This window comes from Lissotriton vulgaris, chromosome 7, assembly GCF_964263255.1.
Source record: "Lissotriton vulgaris chromosome 7, aLisVul1.2, whole genome shotgun sequence".
NCBI lineage: Eukaryota > Metazoa > Chordata > Amphibia > Caudata > Salamandridae > Lissotriton > Lissotriton vulgaris.
Genome location: NC_141695.1, coordinates 623,485,880 through 623,503,157, shown reverse-complemented (window position 1 = coordinate 623,503,157; position 17,278 = coordinate 623,485,880). Strand labels below are relative to the sequence as shown.

The following is a 17,278-nucleotide window of genomic DNA, read 5'->3' as shown; positions in this document are numbered from 1 at the left end:
ACTGCGGTAAGTGGGCTCTTTCTCTTTACCCGGAATGGATTTGGAGGGTCATGATATGTGGCACTTGTGCATTTTCTCTTTGCATGTTAGTACCTGGAGGTCCATCTGTTGCTTGGATGGTGTTATACACAAGAACATGCAGAACAAGGTGGAGGATCCCCTGCATGCTGCCCTTATGGGCCTGATAGTCCCCTTTCAGCTTCACATTGCAAGGTTGTGTGGCCATTCTTAAAAGCACTGGTGGTGCCCACATTGGCACTGTACCAGATTCGAGCTCTGCCAATGGAAGAAAGCAACGCCTGAAGCTGGTGTGGCTTCCTGGGTAACTCGGCCCCCAGATCTGCCAACCATGAGCAGTTAGCTTGGGATGTTTATGTTGGATGTTGTGATTGGTGGAAAATATACCCCAGCGACCTCCTGTTTGGGGTACAATTTGGAAACATGCAAGACAATGCTCAGATCATTCTTCCAGTCTCTTCAGGCACACTCATCCCTTGACCACTTGTATTTTCCCACCCTGACTGAGTGGGTGGTACTGATAGGAGGTAATACCTATCACTTAAAGTAATACATCTTTAAATGAGTTCTTAGCTGAAAAACAAATGCCTTTTTTGTAAAAGCGCCCCAAACCATGCTTACATTTTAATTAATGGCGGCCAAGCCCCTTTTTTTAAACGCTGCTCGTCTAAAGAAAGGGGCCTGACGTGCAAGCACGGCATGGGGCGCTTGGAAACAAAAAATATTTGCAATGCTATAGGTCTCGTATTAGCGAGAATTTAAGCTACACAGAGAAGTGTGGCTCACTGGTTATAGCAGGCAGACCCTGAAGCAGAGGTCAGACCCGGGACCAGGGTTCAATTCCCGACGCGGCAGGGTCTTGAGCTCAAATGTCCACAGACTCGATAATTCTCGCTTCGGTGCCTGACCTAATCATGGGTTCACACTCTGCAACTCTGGGCTTGCTTAATCTCCACAACGGCCCCCGCGGCGGGATGCCTGGCTTTCACCTTGGGGATGCCCTGTAGGGGCTATCTCACAGGGAAAAACCAGGACGGATTCCCAAGGCAAGCGCGGAGATACCCCTTCGGGGGTTGATTTGGGCGCTATATAAGAATGCAATAATAATAATAATAATACCAATAACTCAAACGCTAATAAATGCGACATCTATTGCATTGCAAATGCTTGGTATTTTATGTAGCAAAGTAAGTGGGTTACTGCTTTTAACAAAGAGATCCTTTTGTTACTTGCAGGTCATAAACTGTAATCCTTGTAATATAGCACTGTCAGCTATGAAGGACGTGACTCATTCACCTTGTAACCCTGTCTCATGTAACTTATCTTGTACATTGATTTACACACTTACATACTTTATTGTCAATGTGTGAGTATGTTACTAACACCCCGCGGGTGCTATTAAATTGTTATTTGTGTAAATACTGGGTCAGACCAACACATCTGACATTCTTACAGAGCATAGACCTATATACAGGGACTGAACAAAGTTAAAAGCATTCCTCGCTTAAGCACCTGTGAAGAGATAACACAGCTGTGAGCCTTTGTTTCCCCTCCATTGCATTTACATTTAAGAGTGAGGTTCCAGGCCACCTCCAGTCTGGATATGCAAACTAAAGGAGGCCTGATGGCCCCTTAACTTTACCTCTAACACTCTAGAAGTGGGAACAAAGGACTCCCTCGCTACCTGCACGTTGCTGCCGACGAGAATGGAAAGCAGACAACGTGCAGGCGCTGCTGAATGTGTGTGTCACCGTGTCTGAAAATTACACGGGACAAGTGTAGCATATTTCTGTGGAGCCCAAAATCATGTCAGGGTGGATGGCACCCACCCTGTGAAAATAGTGAGTGGACGCTGTGTACGTGTGTGTCCCTGCCCTGGCTTGTACCTTGCGAGAAAGCTGGATTACACAGGCATGAAGGCGATTGGAAAGTGCTCTTTGAAGAATTCAATATAGAGAGCATGTGGCTGGGTGAGTATGTGAGACAGTGGCAGAGTGGGATATACTCTGACGTAGAAAGTGCCAGAGTTTTGGACTTCACTGGGGCAGACATTGGTGTGGCTTGAGACAAGGAGACATAAGAAAACTGAGCACAGTTTTCCTTGAGCGTTTTCCGGTGATTGTGGAATTACCCTTGCGAGAAAAGCAGTGAGCAAACAAAGAAGTGTTGTTTGCAGTTGATAACGCTGCTTTGCGTGCGATAAACAGAATGGCATAGTAGGACAAATGGGCGGGAGCGTATTGCAGCGATAATGCTGAGATATTTGCATTCCAATATCGTTTTTCATGCACCGACAGTTTAATATCTGCTGCGTTATGTCGGCGGCAGTAGGCAAGAGTTTGTGTGCCGGTTCCTGTGGCGAAAGCAGAGACTGCCCTGCTCAGAGGGGTGCTTTGGGGCGTCCGAGTCTGACTGCAAGACAGCTGATCGACTCATCGCCGGCTTCCAGCACAATAGGTACTTACCGCCTGCCTTGGAATATATCTATAGAGAACGGACCCCGGGCTACACTGTGGGAACAGAGGGATAGCTACGTAGGGGGACGTCATGGAATTTAACCTGTTGGCCTTGATAAGCAGAGCCCTAGCCACCACCATGGTATCCGGGAGGTTAGGGGAGAAGGGTTTCTATGGAAGAATGTTCTGGGGATACTGGGGGCAGACGTGCAGAAGACTATCAAAAGGGTGGGTCAGGATTACATGGAGACAGGTGGATGGACACCAATAATGGTGGGCATTCTGGAGTGAATGGAGCGGTGTTTAATGTGTAAAAGAATGAGTATCAGTGACCAAAGCTTTGCTCAGAAGCCCACGTCTGGTGCCATTAAATGTCAGCACGCCAGATAGTAGGGCTGTGTAGTCTTGCCCCCAAGCCTGTGTAATCCCTACCAGGCAAAGCCTGCCCATTTATCCCTTTGTGTTGGTTATTCCGTCTTTCTGTTTTTCCTTCTTTCCCGTTTGTGTGTTTTCCCTCTCTTTCTCAAGATCAATATCGTTTTAGGGAAAACTAGTGCCAGTCCCCAGAAATGAGTGTAGGTGGGCCCCACTGGCAACTACTGGCTCAAATTAAGAACTGGAATTTAGGAGATATTGGTCTGAGTATGCCTGTCCAATTGGGTAAATGGCTATTTAAGGCCTTTTTTTAACACAGTGTTTTTGGGGTTTGGAGGGTGTCAGAGATGTTTGGGATTAAAGGTCTACCATGGTTGGTGGTGGAGGATGTAGAGTTTGGAGAAGAGACGGTGTGATTTTGGATTGAGAAGAGTAAGACTGACATGAGGGGGAAAGGAATGGCCGTGCTGTTGGCTCATTGCAGAGCAGAGTGTTGCACCCAGTTGCGTCTATGGGTGTATACAGAGAGCGCAGAGGGGACCAGAGAGGACTGTATTTCATACACAAGGATGGGGCTCTGGTAAAAAGTAGTCAGGTGTTAACTATATCAAGTAGTGCCAGAGTAGTGAGGCGCCCATGAAGGCAGTGAGCATAGGCATGAGCAGAATGGAAGTGATGGAGATATGAAGGTCAGCTAGATTCCAATTGGATGTCCAGGATGTTCAAGAGCTACCATCATGAGTTGCTAGCTTTGCTGCAATCACAGATATCTTGCATGAGATGGAGGCGCCGCTAGAAATCTAAATTTACACCAATTCAATTGTGAAGTGGTCAGGTAAGACATTATGTAAAAAAGGTTTCTGAAGCAACCAATAAACAAAGATCCTTAAGTATTGCCCGGCGGTGTCGCCTCTTTAACCCACAATATATTAATCAATGAAGAGGCAGGCGCTGGAGACTGGAAGGCAGGAAACAAGGGTTTATTCTCTCTGGAGGAGAACACATCAGTTCGGACAGCAAGTATCGTCACGAGGTGCTCTAGCCGCATCTCTGAGGCTTGGCCTCTTATACACAAGTTTATGATCTTTAATGCATGTAACACATTCTTGCAATGCTTTGAAGTATGAAAGGACATCTTCGGAATCTCCCCTTCAGGCCCGTTCCCACACACATTTACAGTTGAAGTCCCCACCCCGGTCACAACAGGTGGTGATTATCGCGCAGCTGGACATTCCGCCGATTCACGGAATGTGTGGGGTTGATCGGATCTCATAGGGTGGGGGCTTTGATCAATTCGAGGGTCCTTTAATGGGGGAAGCTTCCTACTGTACGGGGGGGGGGCAATAAACAGTATCCGCAGGGCCAGGTGGCGGCCTGGGAACGAGGAAGACAAACGGGCACACAGGAAAAGGGGGTTTGTATCAAAGGACCTGGGACCATGAAAGGAATGAAGGGAGGTGTCGCGCTGGGAACAGGATGGGATTCCGAGGCAGAGCTGCGCTGAAGAGGGGTTTATGACCCAAGGCATGTGAGGGCGGGGGGGTTTCAGCGTGCGGGGGGATGCCTGCGAGGTTAGGAGAGAGACAGAGAGAGACGCGCTGGCTATCAGCGAGGGGCAGGGAGGCCATGGTGCTCAAAATGGCTGCCGCTTACGTGCACGAATGGGCTCAAAAAGAGCAAGATGGCGCCGATAATGTTGACGTTTGCAGCCTAACTTTTAACAATTATGGTAGGCAAATTTGTTTCTCGTTGAAGAAATTGGTGGTCTCAAGTAGCGAGTAGCGAGAATGTATGTAGACCCTAAGTTTAAAGTGATGTGGGGCAACCCATGTGTGCTGATAATACATAAATGGGTGACTGATCATCATAATGTTTAAAATGGAGCTCTTGAGAATTAAATAAAATGGCTTCAGCTTGAGATCGAAAGGGCTAGGTTCCGCCCTAGATAAATGTTCAAGAGTCTAGAAAACTGCCGATGGATAACAGGCCAAGAAAACGAATACACTGAGAAGGTACCAGTTTTTGCAGAAAGAGGGGATAGTACATATAATGTATGAGGACATCGTTTTGGAAAAGCCAAATTTGTTTTGATAGGGCAGATTTCATTTGTCATTGCTTAGTATTGAAACTTACAGGATGTGTATGATATAATTTGTGGACCTCTTTGTCGGATCTAGGAGAGCGACAGAAAAGTAGTTGGAAAAATAAATATCAATTGTGCTGTGTTGTTACATGTTGGGGAAAATCATTTAAGGCTAGCTATCAAAGTTAAGATGAGGCTAGATACTGGCTGTTACTGAATAAAGTAGAAGGGTACAAAGAAGGCAGCAGTGGGCAGATGGATGTTCAGGTTGCATTTAAGACCAATACCATTAGGTAACAGCTACTATTCAATTGATTATTGATAATAAAAAATGGATTGAGGTGGCAAACGGATAGATCGACTTCCCTTTTAGAAAGAAGATCAAGGTGATTGATAAAGGGGAAGTCTAATCAAGGACAAACAACAAGCCAGAGCCAAATACATGTTAAATAATGTTGAAAACTGTGAAAAACCTATGGCCTACCTCAATAAAGTGACTTTTTAGGCCTTGGATTAAGACAATTTTAGATGTCAGTTAAACAGGCTTATTGTTTCCAATACATTACATATATAGATATATATATATATATAGAGAGAGAGAGAGAGAGTGGGCTTTTGGTCAGCCCGATGCTCATGGTTTGATGGGTTTGTGATCTATCTCAATTGTCCATTTGATGGCTTTCCCTGTCTATTTGTTTGTTTGTCCAAACCTGCACAGCATTCTGGTTGGATGGCTTGTATCCTTGCACTACATCCTTAAAGGGACTATTTATAATAGTAGTTTTTACTCCGTATTAGTGAGTTTCCTACTTCTCATCCCTGCTTTTACTTCTCTGCGTTCTCCTTCAATGTCCCCCTCCTCCACCCAACTCCCTGCCCTGCACTCCATCATGCTTGTTTGCTTTTTTTTTTATTTGTCTTTCTTCTCCTTTGTTTGCTCCTTTCATGAATCAAAAGCAACAAATTCACAAGGATAGTAACAGGAGCCATTTGAAAAGATGGGTTGGAAATGGGCTGAGCTTCTATTCCATACCTCAATACAGCATGGCTCGCAGAGCAGTGCATGCGCTGCCCAGGCTTCCCCTAAAAAGAGAAGGGGCCAAAGAGCGCAACTACTGCTCTCCAATGTTCTCCATCCTGCTCTCAGTCATTTATTTTTATTCTGTATATTTTTTGCGCTCTTTGGCCCCTTCTTTTTTTAGGTCAAGCCTGGGCAGCGCATGCACTGCTCTGCGAGCCATGCTGTATTGAGGTATGGAATAGAAGCTCAGCCCATTTCCCACCCATCTTTTCAAATGGCTCCTGTTACTATCCGTGTGAATTCGTTGCTTTTGATTCATGAATAGGCTTGTTAGTACCACCTTGTATGCATTTGTAAACTGCCATGAGGACTGGACCTTTTACTTGTGTTGTTACTCTGCAGCTTTTATTACCAGTTTGTGAGGACTATTAACATAATTAAGGGTTCTTTGTTTAGCTGCAGAAGCAGGCAGGATGTGCTGTTTGTGTTTTACTCGGTTTTGAAATCATTTTTTTTTGCTCTTGCGCCCCTTCGTAATTAGTGAGCAGGCTTCAGCCTGACCTGCCTGATAGCAGAGCAGTGGAGATAGGCAAACAGAGAGGTAGGGCTGCGATGTTACTATTGCGCGCCGATTTATTATTTTATAACCAGTAGACTGGGATCCCACTACATACTGTTTTCCTTCTGTATTTCGCCCTGGCTAGTTTGTTCTTTTACATGCTTTTGTTTTATTTTCAAATCTGCAGATCATGATGTTGCTATTGTGCACATATTTCTTATGATTAACCCTCACACTATCAATCCACGACATGCTGTTTGCCTTTTGCAAGCCTTCCTGGGTTGTTTGTAGTTTTATATGCTTTGGTTTCCTTTTTTAATTCGGATATAATAATGTTGATATTGTGCGCACATTTCTTTTTTCTAACTCATACATATGCTCTTTGCCTACTGCAATTCTCCCTGAGTTGTTTGTACTTTTATATGCTTTTGTTTATTTTCTAACCTGTAGATCGTGAAGTTGCTATTGTACGCTTATTTCTAATTTCTTCTTTTTTATTTTTGTAACTTTTTTTATTTTATTTTTAAATCTTAGCCAGTACAATGGCAGTTTAGTCATATATTTCTCAAGTTCAACAGTTTTATTAATAGTTTTCACATGTAAACTTACAGTGGTTATGTTACAGTACTTCCTTGACTGGTGCCTCTCCCCCTTCCCCCACTGTAGGTTTAGCAGTACCCACCCCAAGTGTACCCTCTTGGGGAGACCAGGATGTCGATCGACAAGTTATGGGCCGAACGTGGAGGGGCTTGTATTGTCTGTTTCTTCCCCAGTCCTTTCCATTTTGTAGTACTTTAACCATGACTTCCAAATGTTTCCAATTTTTTTTGGGCACCCCTGGCCGTATAAACAATTTTCTCTGCCCTCATGTATAAGTCCATGCTGGCCCGCCACTCTGCCTTGTTAGACAACTCTGTTTTACCCCAATACCTAATAATGTCATGCATGGCTACTATAATTCCTAGATTACTCAATAGGAGTTTGTATCTGGGGATATCTACATCTATGGGGATATCCAGCAGGACGTATTTTGGGTCCATAAGGATTTGCACTTCCAATATGTCATTTAAATCCTTGACTATTCGCGACCAGTACTTTTGTATTTGCTGGCAGTCCCACATGGCATGTATATATGTTACTTGCTCTGTCCTGCAACACAGGCAGTTGGGTGTCTCAGCCCTGCCCATTGTGTGGAGTCACGCTCTGTCATAGTACACCCTTTGTAGTATTTTAAACTGTATTAATCGGAGGAGAAGCTTAATTGCCACTTCCTATCAGCGCCGCTCCCCAATCGATGTCTTCAAGTGTACCTGTAGTTTCCTCCCATTTGCCTCTAAGAGCTAGCCTTCTATTGGGGCTATTCTTTCTTAAGGTTCTATATGTCCAGGACACAGCCTTCGAGGATATCTCTTTCTGCAGTAGTCTCCCTTCTAGCGGTGTGTATTCTGGCATGTCCATTACTTCAGGTTTGTGCGCCCTCCAAGCATGTTGTAGTTGTAGATATTTGTATTGTTGTTCGGGTGTCAATTGATATTCTGTTTGGAGCTCTGTAAACGTAATTAGCTCCTCCTTTTTAATAATGTCTCCTAATCACATGATCCCAACCATGTCCCAGCCCTTCAAGCCCTGTAGCTTTGTCAGCTCTGGTAATCTCATTCCCTCCCACAACGGTGTTGCTTTGGTTAGTTTCTCGTCCCAGAGCATCTGTCTTTCTGCTCCTTTCCACGCCTCGATCGCCCTCTGCAAAGCAGATAATAGGTTCCATGTCCCAGCACCTCCGTATAAGTAATGTAGATAGGAGGACATCTGAAACTGGAGTTTCTCGACGGAGTAAGTGGAGTGGTCACCTGGAGCATGGCACCATTCATTAAAAATATTGAAATGTGAAACTCGATTATATGCTTAAATGTCTGGTAGGGCAATATCCCCGTTCTACTGACTGCGTTGCAGTGTTTGCAATGCCACTCTTGGATGTCCCCCATCCCACAGAAGTGTCTGCAATTCACTGTTGACCATCTTGAAGATATTGTGCGGGATCCTATGATACGTGTTCTGGAGTATATACAGTCGTTTGAGGAGTGTTACCATTTTGTACGTGGCTGCTCTCCCTAATAGGGTCAAAGGGAGTCGCCTCCATCTAGCCTTGTCATCCCCGAATTCCACAAGGACTCTTTTAATTTTGTGGTTGAGGCAGTTAGTCATGTTCCTCAAGATGAATAGTCCCAGGTATATAAAACCCTCTACAGTAATGGTTAGGTGTTCTGGTAGTGAGTATATATATATCTTCAGGGACTCCTACGCGATATAGGGTCGAGTTCCCCCAATTGATATTAAACCCAGAATGTTTACCGTATTTCCCGACTAGTTGGAGTATCAAGGGAAGTGACGGACCAGGGTTAGTGACATAGAGTAGAATGTAATCTGCGTACAGGGAGATCTGTTCATTTACCAACTGTCCGCTAGTGTCTTGGAATCGGCTAAGGACTGGATGTGTCCTGATTTGACAGGCCAACATAGAAGAAAAGTGAAGCCTACGGAATCATTACACATCTCTCTTTTTTCCGAACAGATACCTTTAATTATCTGTTCTTAATCAAATTATTCTTCTTTGAAATAAATCAAACAATTCTTTTAGGTTTCTCCAATAACTAGGCCATTCAAGCGAATAATATCAACTTATTTCGTTTAAATATTTCTTTTTAATAAACCATTTTTGTACTTGATTAATTATATCTCACTTATTACATAAATATATACACAACTCATATATATATATATATACACAATATACAAACAAACTTATATATTTACAAAGAAACACAAGTTTCATTGAACCACTTTTTTTAGGTTCTTTTGCACATATTAATATCAAAAAGGATGTTTGTCCACTTAATTATACAAAAACATTCCTTGTTTCCAGGTCACCAATACAAAGTAGGAGCGTCTGAGGAGTAATTCTTTTAACCTCTAAGCTTTTAGAACTCCTTACAGTTCATTATTTCATATTCCCCAAAAAGTTTTTTTGTTATGGTGCCTTCAAAACAAATGTGTCGACGCGTTTCAGCCTTTCATCATTTCAGGCATCATCAGGACTTTAAGGGCAAACCAAGTTCTACCTAAGAGAATCAAATACAATATATTTACATCTATTCTATGTACATATCAAGGGATATCATTCCACATCTATACACATCTTTATTTTTATCTATACATTTAAAGCAATTTTGAAGAACATAGAGAAATTCTTTCTAAATAGTGTGTCTACTTCCTCGAAGTTAATGGCATAAAGATATTACTGATATATACACACCCCTATATGTGCTCCGATTATGTGAAAGAGCTACCCATTTATTCAACAAGAGAATCCAAAGAAACACTAATATCGGTGGCTAAATGAATTATCCACACATGCAGTCACCTACGTGATTTGGTTAATCCCCATACGTGACCAAAACTGTAGAGTGGTAAATACATACATCCGTAGTCTCGGTACTGGAATATCACAGTCACTCCCAAATAAATCTCTTGTTTTTTTCTGTGAGGAAACAGGTGAGACAACCAATAGGCATTCATGTGTCAAATTAATTAATCCTTTCGCTATAGCGTGAAGCTTGTCTCTAACTTACCCTCCGTCAATGAATGTAGGAATGTAACATCTTCACGACTTCTTATTTTCAATATATCTGCCGATATTCCAAGGGAATAGGGCAAATAAGTTGCTCTCTATTGTCGGCAAAGATCCCAAATTCAATAAAAGAACTTCCCAGGAGTAGAAGCCCAAATACCTTAAAACAGTTCCCAACTTGATAAAGAAGTCCTCTCAGGTCGCCTACACAATCCGGAGTGCGGCAGAAGCTCGCGTTCCGTGTAATTATAGCCTCCAATACTTCCGTAATCAATACAAAGTAGGGACTAAAGTGAATGCAGCAGGAGCTCGCATTCCGTGTGAATATAGCCTCCAAGACTTCCGTAGTGAATACAAACAAGGGAAAAAAGTTCACCCGGCTCCCCTCTCTAGTAACTAGCCGTGATGTTTCCAGTAACGGAAAAAGACAACAGACTAAATCACTTGTGTTATTTCATACCCTCAGATGTATAAAAAGAAGGACAACTAGGGAGTATCCCATATGGGCAAAGTAATCCCAAATAAAGCATCCTCTCTAAAGATAAAAAACACTTTATAAAAAACAATGAATTATACCCAATAAACCTATATGTGACTCCAAAGAATATATACAACTAAATAATAATTACCTTATATCCCCGTGTTATGCCAACACTTCTCACATTCTTTTCAATAAGTTAGGCCAGCGGCTCCAGGACCAGAGCGAAGAGCATGGGAGGGAGGGGGCAGCCTTGGCGTTTGCTCTTTGGATGGGAAAGTCAACTGATTTTACTCCATTGACTCGGACTCAGGCTTAAGGTTGGGTGTATAGGAGTTCTAACCAGGCTATAAATGTTTGCCCAAACCCAAAGCTCATGAAAGGCCAATAAACGGTATCGAAAGCTTTTTCTGCGCCTAGGTACAGCAGTATGTGTGGGGTGGCTCTATTCTTTACTGCATCTAGACAGTTGGCCAGTCGACGGAGATTAAAGCGTGTAATGCGGCCAGGCATAAAGCCTGATTGGTCACGATGTATCAGAGATGTAACTACGGGTATAAGCCGTGTTGCTAGGATAGAAGCCAGGATCTTTTGTTTCAATATTCCAGAGTGAGATTGGGCAAAAAGATCTGCAATACTCTGGGGGCTTGCCTGGCTTTGGTATTACAACCACTGTGGCCAGACGGAAGTCTAGCGGCAGCGTCCTCTCTTTCCTTGCAGCTTGGAACATCTTTAAGAGATGGGGAGCCAATAGCCCTGCATTTTGTTAAAAAAATTCTGCTGGGAGTTCATTTGGCCCTGAGGTTTTCCTTGACGTTTGTCTATTTATGGTATCCTGCACTTCAGTTAGAATGATTTCTGCCTCCAGGCCATCCCTTTTATGTTGTTCCAGGACAGGCGTCACTATGTTGTCAAGGTAGGCCATTATTTGTGTGTGATCTGCTTGGGGTTGTGTTGCCTTCACTGCTCTTGTATTTGGGACACCCAATTGGCCTCCCTCTCTCTTCTACCCAGTGTAGTGAGATCTTCTCAATAATTGAAATAAATCCAGGAGAGTAAGTTGGAGAGTAATATAAATTCAATGTATTCTCATTAAAAGACCCACGACTGATCATGTAAGAGACCAGCCTTTAAATGACCACTACATTTCACATTCTAGGTTACCCGATGTCACATAGAATATTAATGGTCAAACATTCTTTTAAAGTACAATATAATGGAAGTAAAATTACCAACTTACCACACATCCCCCTTTTCACATGTGAATTAACAATAGCTAAAATGTAAGAGTAAAATAAATATATCAATAAATATAACAATAGCAATAATTTTACATGCAATAAATGTAAAGGAAAAAGAAAAGAGAATAACAATAATAATAAAAATGAATTCATGACATAATCACGAACACGGAGGGGTAAAGATGTGACCCTTCCGCTACTGTTCATTCTACTTATTCAAATCATCCCATCTCCTTCTCCTTTATGGGAAACTAAAGGATTAGACACATGTGGAGAAGAAATAATATTTGAATCTCCATCCTCAGCTGATGAAGGAGTAGAGGTATGAGCAGAAGCAGAAGAACGAACCAATGAATCAGGTGCAGTAAGATTGTCACAAACACCAAACCAGGTTGAATCAGTGTTGTCATTTACACTAGTGTCACATTTTTTTTGTTTTCAAGAATAATGACAGCTTGTTTTTTGGTTATTTTGATTGTAGCAGGACCTCGGTCCTGAAGAAGAGCTGCAATCCGTGAAACTCTAAGAACACGGGCAGGTGATGAAAATTTGGAATGACCTTTAGCGATTTTGAAAGGTTTTTTGATAATAACCCAATCACCAGGACTCAAAGGTTTGTCCGAAACATGTATGCAATTATCATAGTTGCGTTTGTAAACTTCTTGTTTGTTCTCAACATGAGCTCTGACTTTTCTTAAATCCACAGGAATTTGAGTAGATTTCTGAAGCAGCCATGCAGCATTAAGTTTAGAACATGGCATACGACCCCTTAGTAAAACAAAAGGTGATACACCCGTAGTAGTGTGGGGTGTGATGTTATGAATCAAGATTTTTTGAAAAAAAAAACAAAGGTATGTTTAAACCATTATCTGCAGCTGTTTGAACACCCTCTTTCAGCAAACGGTTAACACGTTCAACAAGTCCATTAGAGGATGGACTGTACAATGGAACAAGTACATGTTTGATATCCAATTTACTTTAAAATAAAACAACTTCTTGAGAAGTAAAGTGTCCTCAATGCCTTTGCTCTGATAAACATTGGAAAGATTCCAATTCACCTCTTTGTCCTGTTCAATGGCCTAGTGCAGCTTGGAAAAAAATTGGTCTAGATTTTGCTGGTCCATTTTCAGCTATGAGCACAGATAAGAGGTATTTAATTGTTGCTGTTGACTACTTTTCAAAATGGATTTATAGTGCCTTTGTCAAAAATGCTGATTGCAACTCTGTTATGCTATTTTTACAACGTTTATTTTTCACTGCAGGTACTCTTGAAGAACGGATAACAGACAACGGGTCATACTTTACTTCTCATGAAGTTGATTTATTTTTAAGTAAATTGGATATCAAACATATACTTGTTCCATTGTACAGTCCATCCTCTAATGGACTTGTTGAACGTGCTAACCGTTTGCTAAAAGAGGGTTTTCAAACAGCTGTAGCTAATGGTTTAAACATACCTTTGTTTTTCTTTCAAAAAATCTGGAATTATAACATCGCACCCCACACTACTACGGGTGTATCACCTTTTCTTTTACTAAGGGGTCGTATGCCAACTTCTAAATTTAATCCTGCATGGCTGCTTTAGAAATCTACTCAAATTCCTGTGGATTTAAGAAAATTCAGAGCTCATGTTGAGAAAAAACAAGAAGTTTACAAACGCAACTATGATAATCGCATGCATGTTTTTGACAAACCTTTGAGTCCTGGTGATTGGTTTATTATCAAAAAACCTTTCAAAATTGCTAAGGGTCATTCCAAATTTTCATCACTTATCCGTGTTCTTAGAGTTTCATCGATTGCAGCTCTTCTTCAGGACCGAGATTGGTGGAACAAAAATGTGCTAATCAAAATAACTAAAAAACAAGCTGTCATTATTCTTGAAAACAAAAAAAAATGTGACGCTAGTGTAAATGACAACACTAATTCAAACAGGCTTGGTGTTTGTGACAATCTTACTGCACCCGATTAATTGATTTTTTCTTCTGTTTCTGCTCCTACTTCTACTCCTTCATCATCTGGGGATGGAGATTCAAATATTATTTCTTCTCCACATGTGTCTAAGCCTTTAGTTTCCCATAAAGGAGAAGGAGATGGGATGAGTGGAATAAGTAGAATGAACGGCAGTAGAAGGGTCAGATCTTTACCACTCCGTTTTCGTGATTATGTCATGAATTAATTTGTATTCATATTGTTATTCTCTTTTCTTTTTCCTTTACATTTATTGCATGTATAATTATTGTTATTGTTATATTTATTGATACATTTATTTTACTCTTACATTTTAGTTATTGTTGATTCACCTATGAAAAAGGGTTGTGTGTGGTAAGTTGTTAATGTTACTTCCATTATATTATACTGTTTCACTTTAAAAGAATATTTGACCATTAATATTCTATGTGACAACAGGTAACTTAGAATGTGAAATGTAGTAGTCATTTGAAGGCTGGTCTCTTACATGATCAGTTGTGGGTCTTTTAATGAGAATACATTGAATTTATATTATCCTCCAACTTACTCTCCTGGATTTATTTCAATTATTGAGAAGATCTCACTACATAATTTGGCGATTATGTGCTTTGCACGCGTGAGTTTGGATCCCATCAATGTCGCCAAATTATGGAGTGAGATCTTCTCAATAATTGAAATACATCCAGGAGAGTAAGTTGGAGAATAATATAAATTCAATTTATTCTCATTAAAAGACCCACGAATGATCATGTAAGAAACCAGCCTTCAAATGACCACTACATTTCACATTCTAGATTACTTGGTGTCACATAGAATATTAATGGTCAAACATTCTTTTAAAGAGAAGCAGTACAATATAATGGAAGTAACATTACCAACTTACCACACCCAGCCAAGCTAGGAGTCTCCCCGCTCTGTCTCCCGTTTCATAAAGTCTATGATGAGTGGCTTGGATTTGAGTTTGCACCTCACGTTCAGTCAGGTCCCGGCCAGCTGCCTCGGGTGGGTGGCTTCAGTGTCGGGAGTTATGCAGCTCTCAAGTTCCAGGAGTCTATTCTCTAGAGATTCTATTTGTTGAGTTTCTTTTCTATGCTTATGTGCTATGACATCTTAGATTTTACCTCTTAGCACCAACTTATAGGCTTCCCAGAGGGTAGTTTGTGAGGTAACCGAATCCTTGTTCTCCTGGAAATATATCTCTTTCCGCTTTTATTATTCCCCTGACAGACTGGTCCCAGAGCTCCCACGCATTCTGTCTCCAGTCTGTTCTCTGTCTGTTATCCATGCTTCTCATCATCAAACAGAGGGATGAGTGGTCTCATATACCTCCGGCCATGTACGCTGCCTTGTCCACTGTTCGTATCTCACCCGCCGGTGCAAGGAAATAGTCTAGTCTAGAGAAGACTTTGTGCACCCCAGAGAAATAAGAATTTGTATGGTCTAGTAGGTGTTGTTGCCGCCAAAGGTAAACCAGCCCCAGCGAATTCATGAAATCCGCTAGCGGGGTAGGAATACGCGTTCTTGTGGCTATGTGCATTAGCACCACCTTATAGACTTCCCAAAGGGTATTATGTGAGGTAACCAAATCCCCGTTCTCCTGGAATTATATCTGTTTCCGCTTTTATTATTCCCCTGACAGACTGGTCCCAGAGCTCCCACGCATTCAGTCTCCAGTCTGTTCTCTGTCTGTTATCCATGCTTCTCATCGTCAAACAGAGGGATGAGTGGTCTCATATACCTCCGGCCATGTACGCTGCCTTGTCCACTGTTTGTATCCCACCCGCCGGAGCAAGGAAATAGTCTAGTCTAGAGAAGTCTTTGTGCACCCCAGAGAAATAGGAATTTATATGGTCTAGTGGGTATTGTTGCTGCCAAAGGTAAACCAGCCCCAGCAAATTCACGAGTTCCGCTAGCGGGGTAGGAACACGTGTTCTTGTGGCTATGTGCGTTTGGTCTATAGTTGGATCAATTACGTCATTAAAATCGCCTCCAACAAGGTGGGTAGGTATGTCTGAGTCTAATAATATCTTGGCAAGTGCCTCTCAGGTTGGAGTTTGCAGTCGTGGAGGAACATAGATCCTAATTAGTGTAATGTTGTGTCTCCCTCATTATCACTGGACAGCCGCAAAGGTCCTGTTGGGGTCTACCCAGGTTTTGGTCGTGCGGAAGGGTAGTTTTTTTAATAAGAATGGCGAAACCACATGCCCCCGGGGAAAATCCTGCATGGGCTAGAGTTACATAGGTCCCCCTCCCAATGAAGGCACATTGTGAGCCCTGTAGATGGGATTCCTGCAGTAAGACGATGTCTGGTTTAAGTTGCTTAAAGTATCTGGTGACCAGTCCCCTTTTGATTTTGCTGCCCAACCCATTAACATTCCATGTCAGTATCGTGTATGTTCCATTATCCGTATACTTGGTGCCTTATTGTCTTTATTGCAGGGGATCTGCCTGCTGGTCACTTGACCTCTGTTTCTGCCTGTCAGGTGGAATGCTTCTACTTTGGCCATATTAGGAACATGTGCAATACCCAAACAACAAAACAAAACCTTTTCAGTCGAACATGACAGCTTTGGCGTAAGACTTGTTTGAGAGGTCTGTCGCCCCAACCATTCTAAAACACAGTATGTTCTAATCAACACAGTAAAGGATATGAACTTCAAAAGAAAAGAATCGCTCAAAAAATGTAGACCGCAATAGTATCTGGAGGAGGTGCAGTTCTACCCTCTATCGGCCGGCAGCGCAGCCCTTATCTCAGCCTTCTTCGTCACCTTTTTCTTGGTGTTGGTCTATGTCATCTCTACTTTGTTCCCTGACATTCTGTTCTTCGAGGCGATTAATGTTCCTGAGAAGTGAATGGTCACTGTCCATGTCTGCGTGGGATTCTTTATCCGATTGGTCTGTGTGGGTACTGTCTCTCTGGCTGGAGTGCTTTTTTCGGGCTTGGTCCAGGGCCGAATCTTCTTCTGATTCTGAGAATTGCTGTATCCCTGTTTTGTGTTGCATGTCTTTTCGTTGGGTCTCCGCTTGTTTACCGCGACGTCCCCTAAGTAGATGTCGCTTTCTTAATCTTTGTGGCCTGGGTTCCCATTGTGATGCCGTGCCTTTTGGTTGTGTCTCACTAGGTCTTACATTGCATTGCCTTGGCCTGGGTAGCTCCTCTATCTACGCCCATGCTTCTTCTGGAGACTGGAAGAATTGTGAGGTACCCTGAAACACAACTTTGAGTTTGGCAGGAAAGAGTAGCATATATTGGATCTGTATAGCTCTCAATTTTACCTTCACCTAGTTAAAGGTCCTCCTCATTTTCTGCACTTCAGTTGAGTAGTCAGGCAAAATCATGATCTTGGCATTAGCTAGTTTGAGCTCTCCCAATTGTGGCGACTCCCTGAGGATTATGTCACGGTCCTGATAGTTGAGGAAACGTGCGATCAGGGGCTGCGGAGGGACGCCGGGC

The 17,278-nt window shown here is 42.3% G+C and overlaps 1 protein-coding gene across 1 annotated transcript in view; it reads left to right on the top strand.

The window, feature by feature from the left end:
• Positions 1 to 2,313: 2,313 nt before the first annotated feature.
• The window catches only part of LOC147702154 (proton channel OTOP2-like), a 198,243-nt gene continuing 183,278 nt past the window's right edge, over positions 2,314 to 17,278 (top strand). The window contains exon 1 of the mRNA XM_086930799.1: positions 2,314 to 2,475. The gene's annotated coding sequence lies outside the window, so the exon portion shown is untranslated. The remainder of the gene's footprint in view (positions 2,476 to 17,278) is intronic.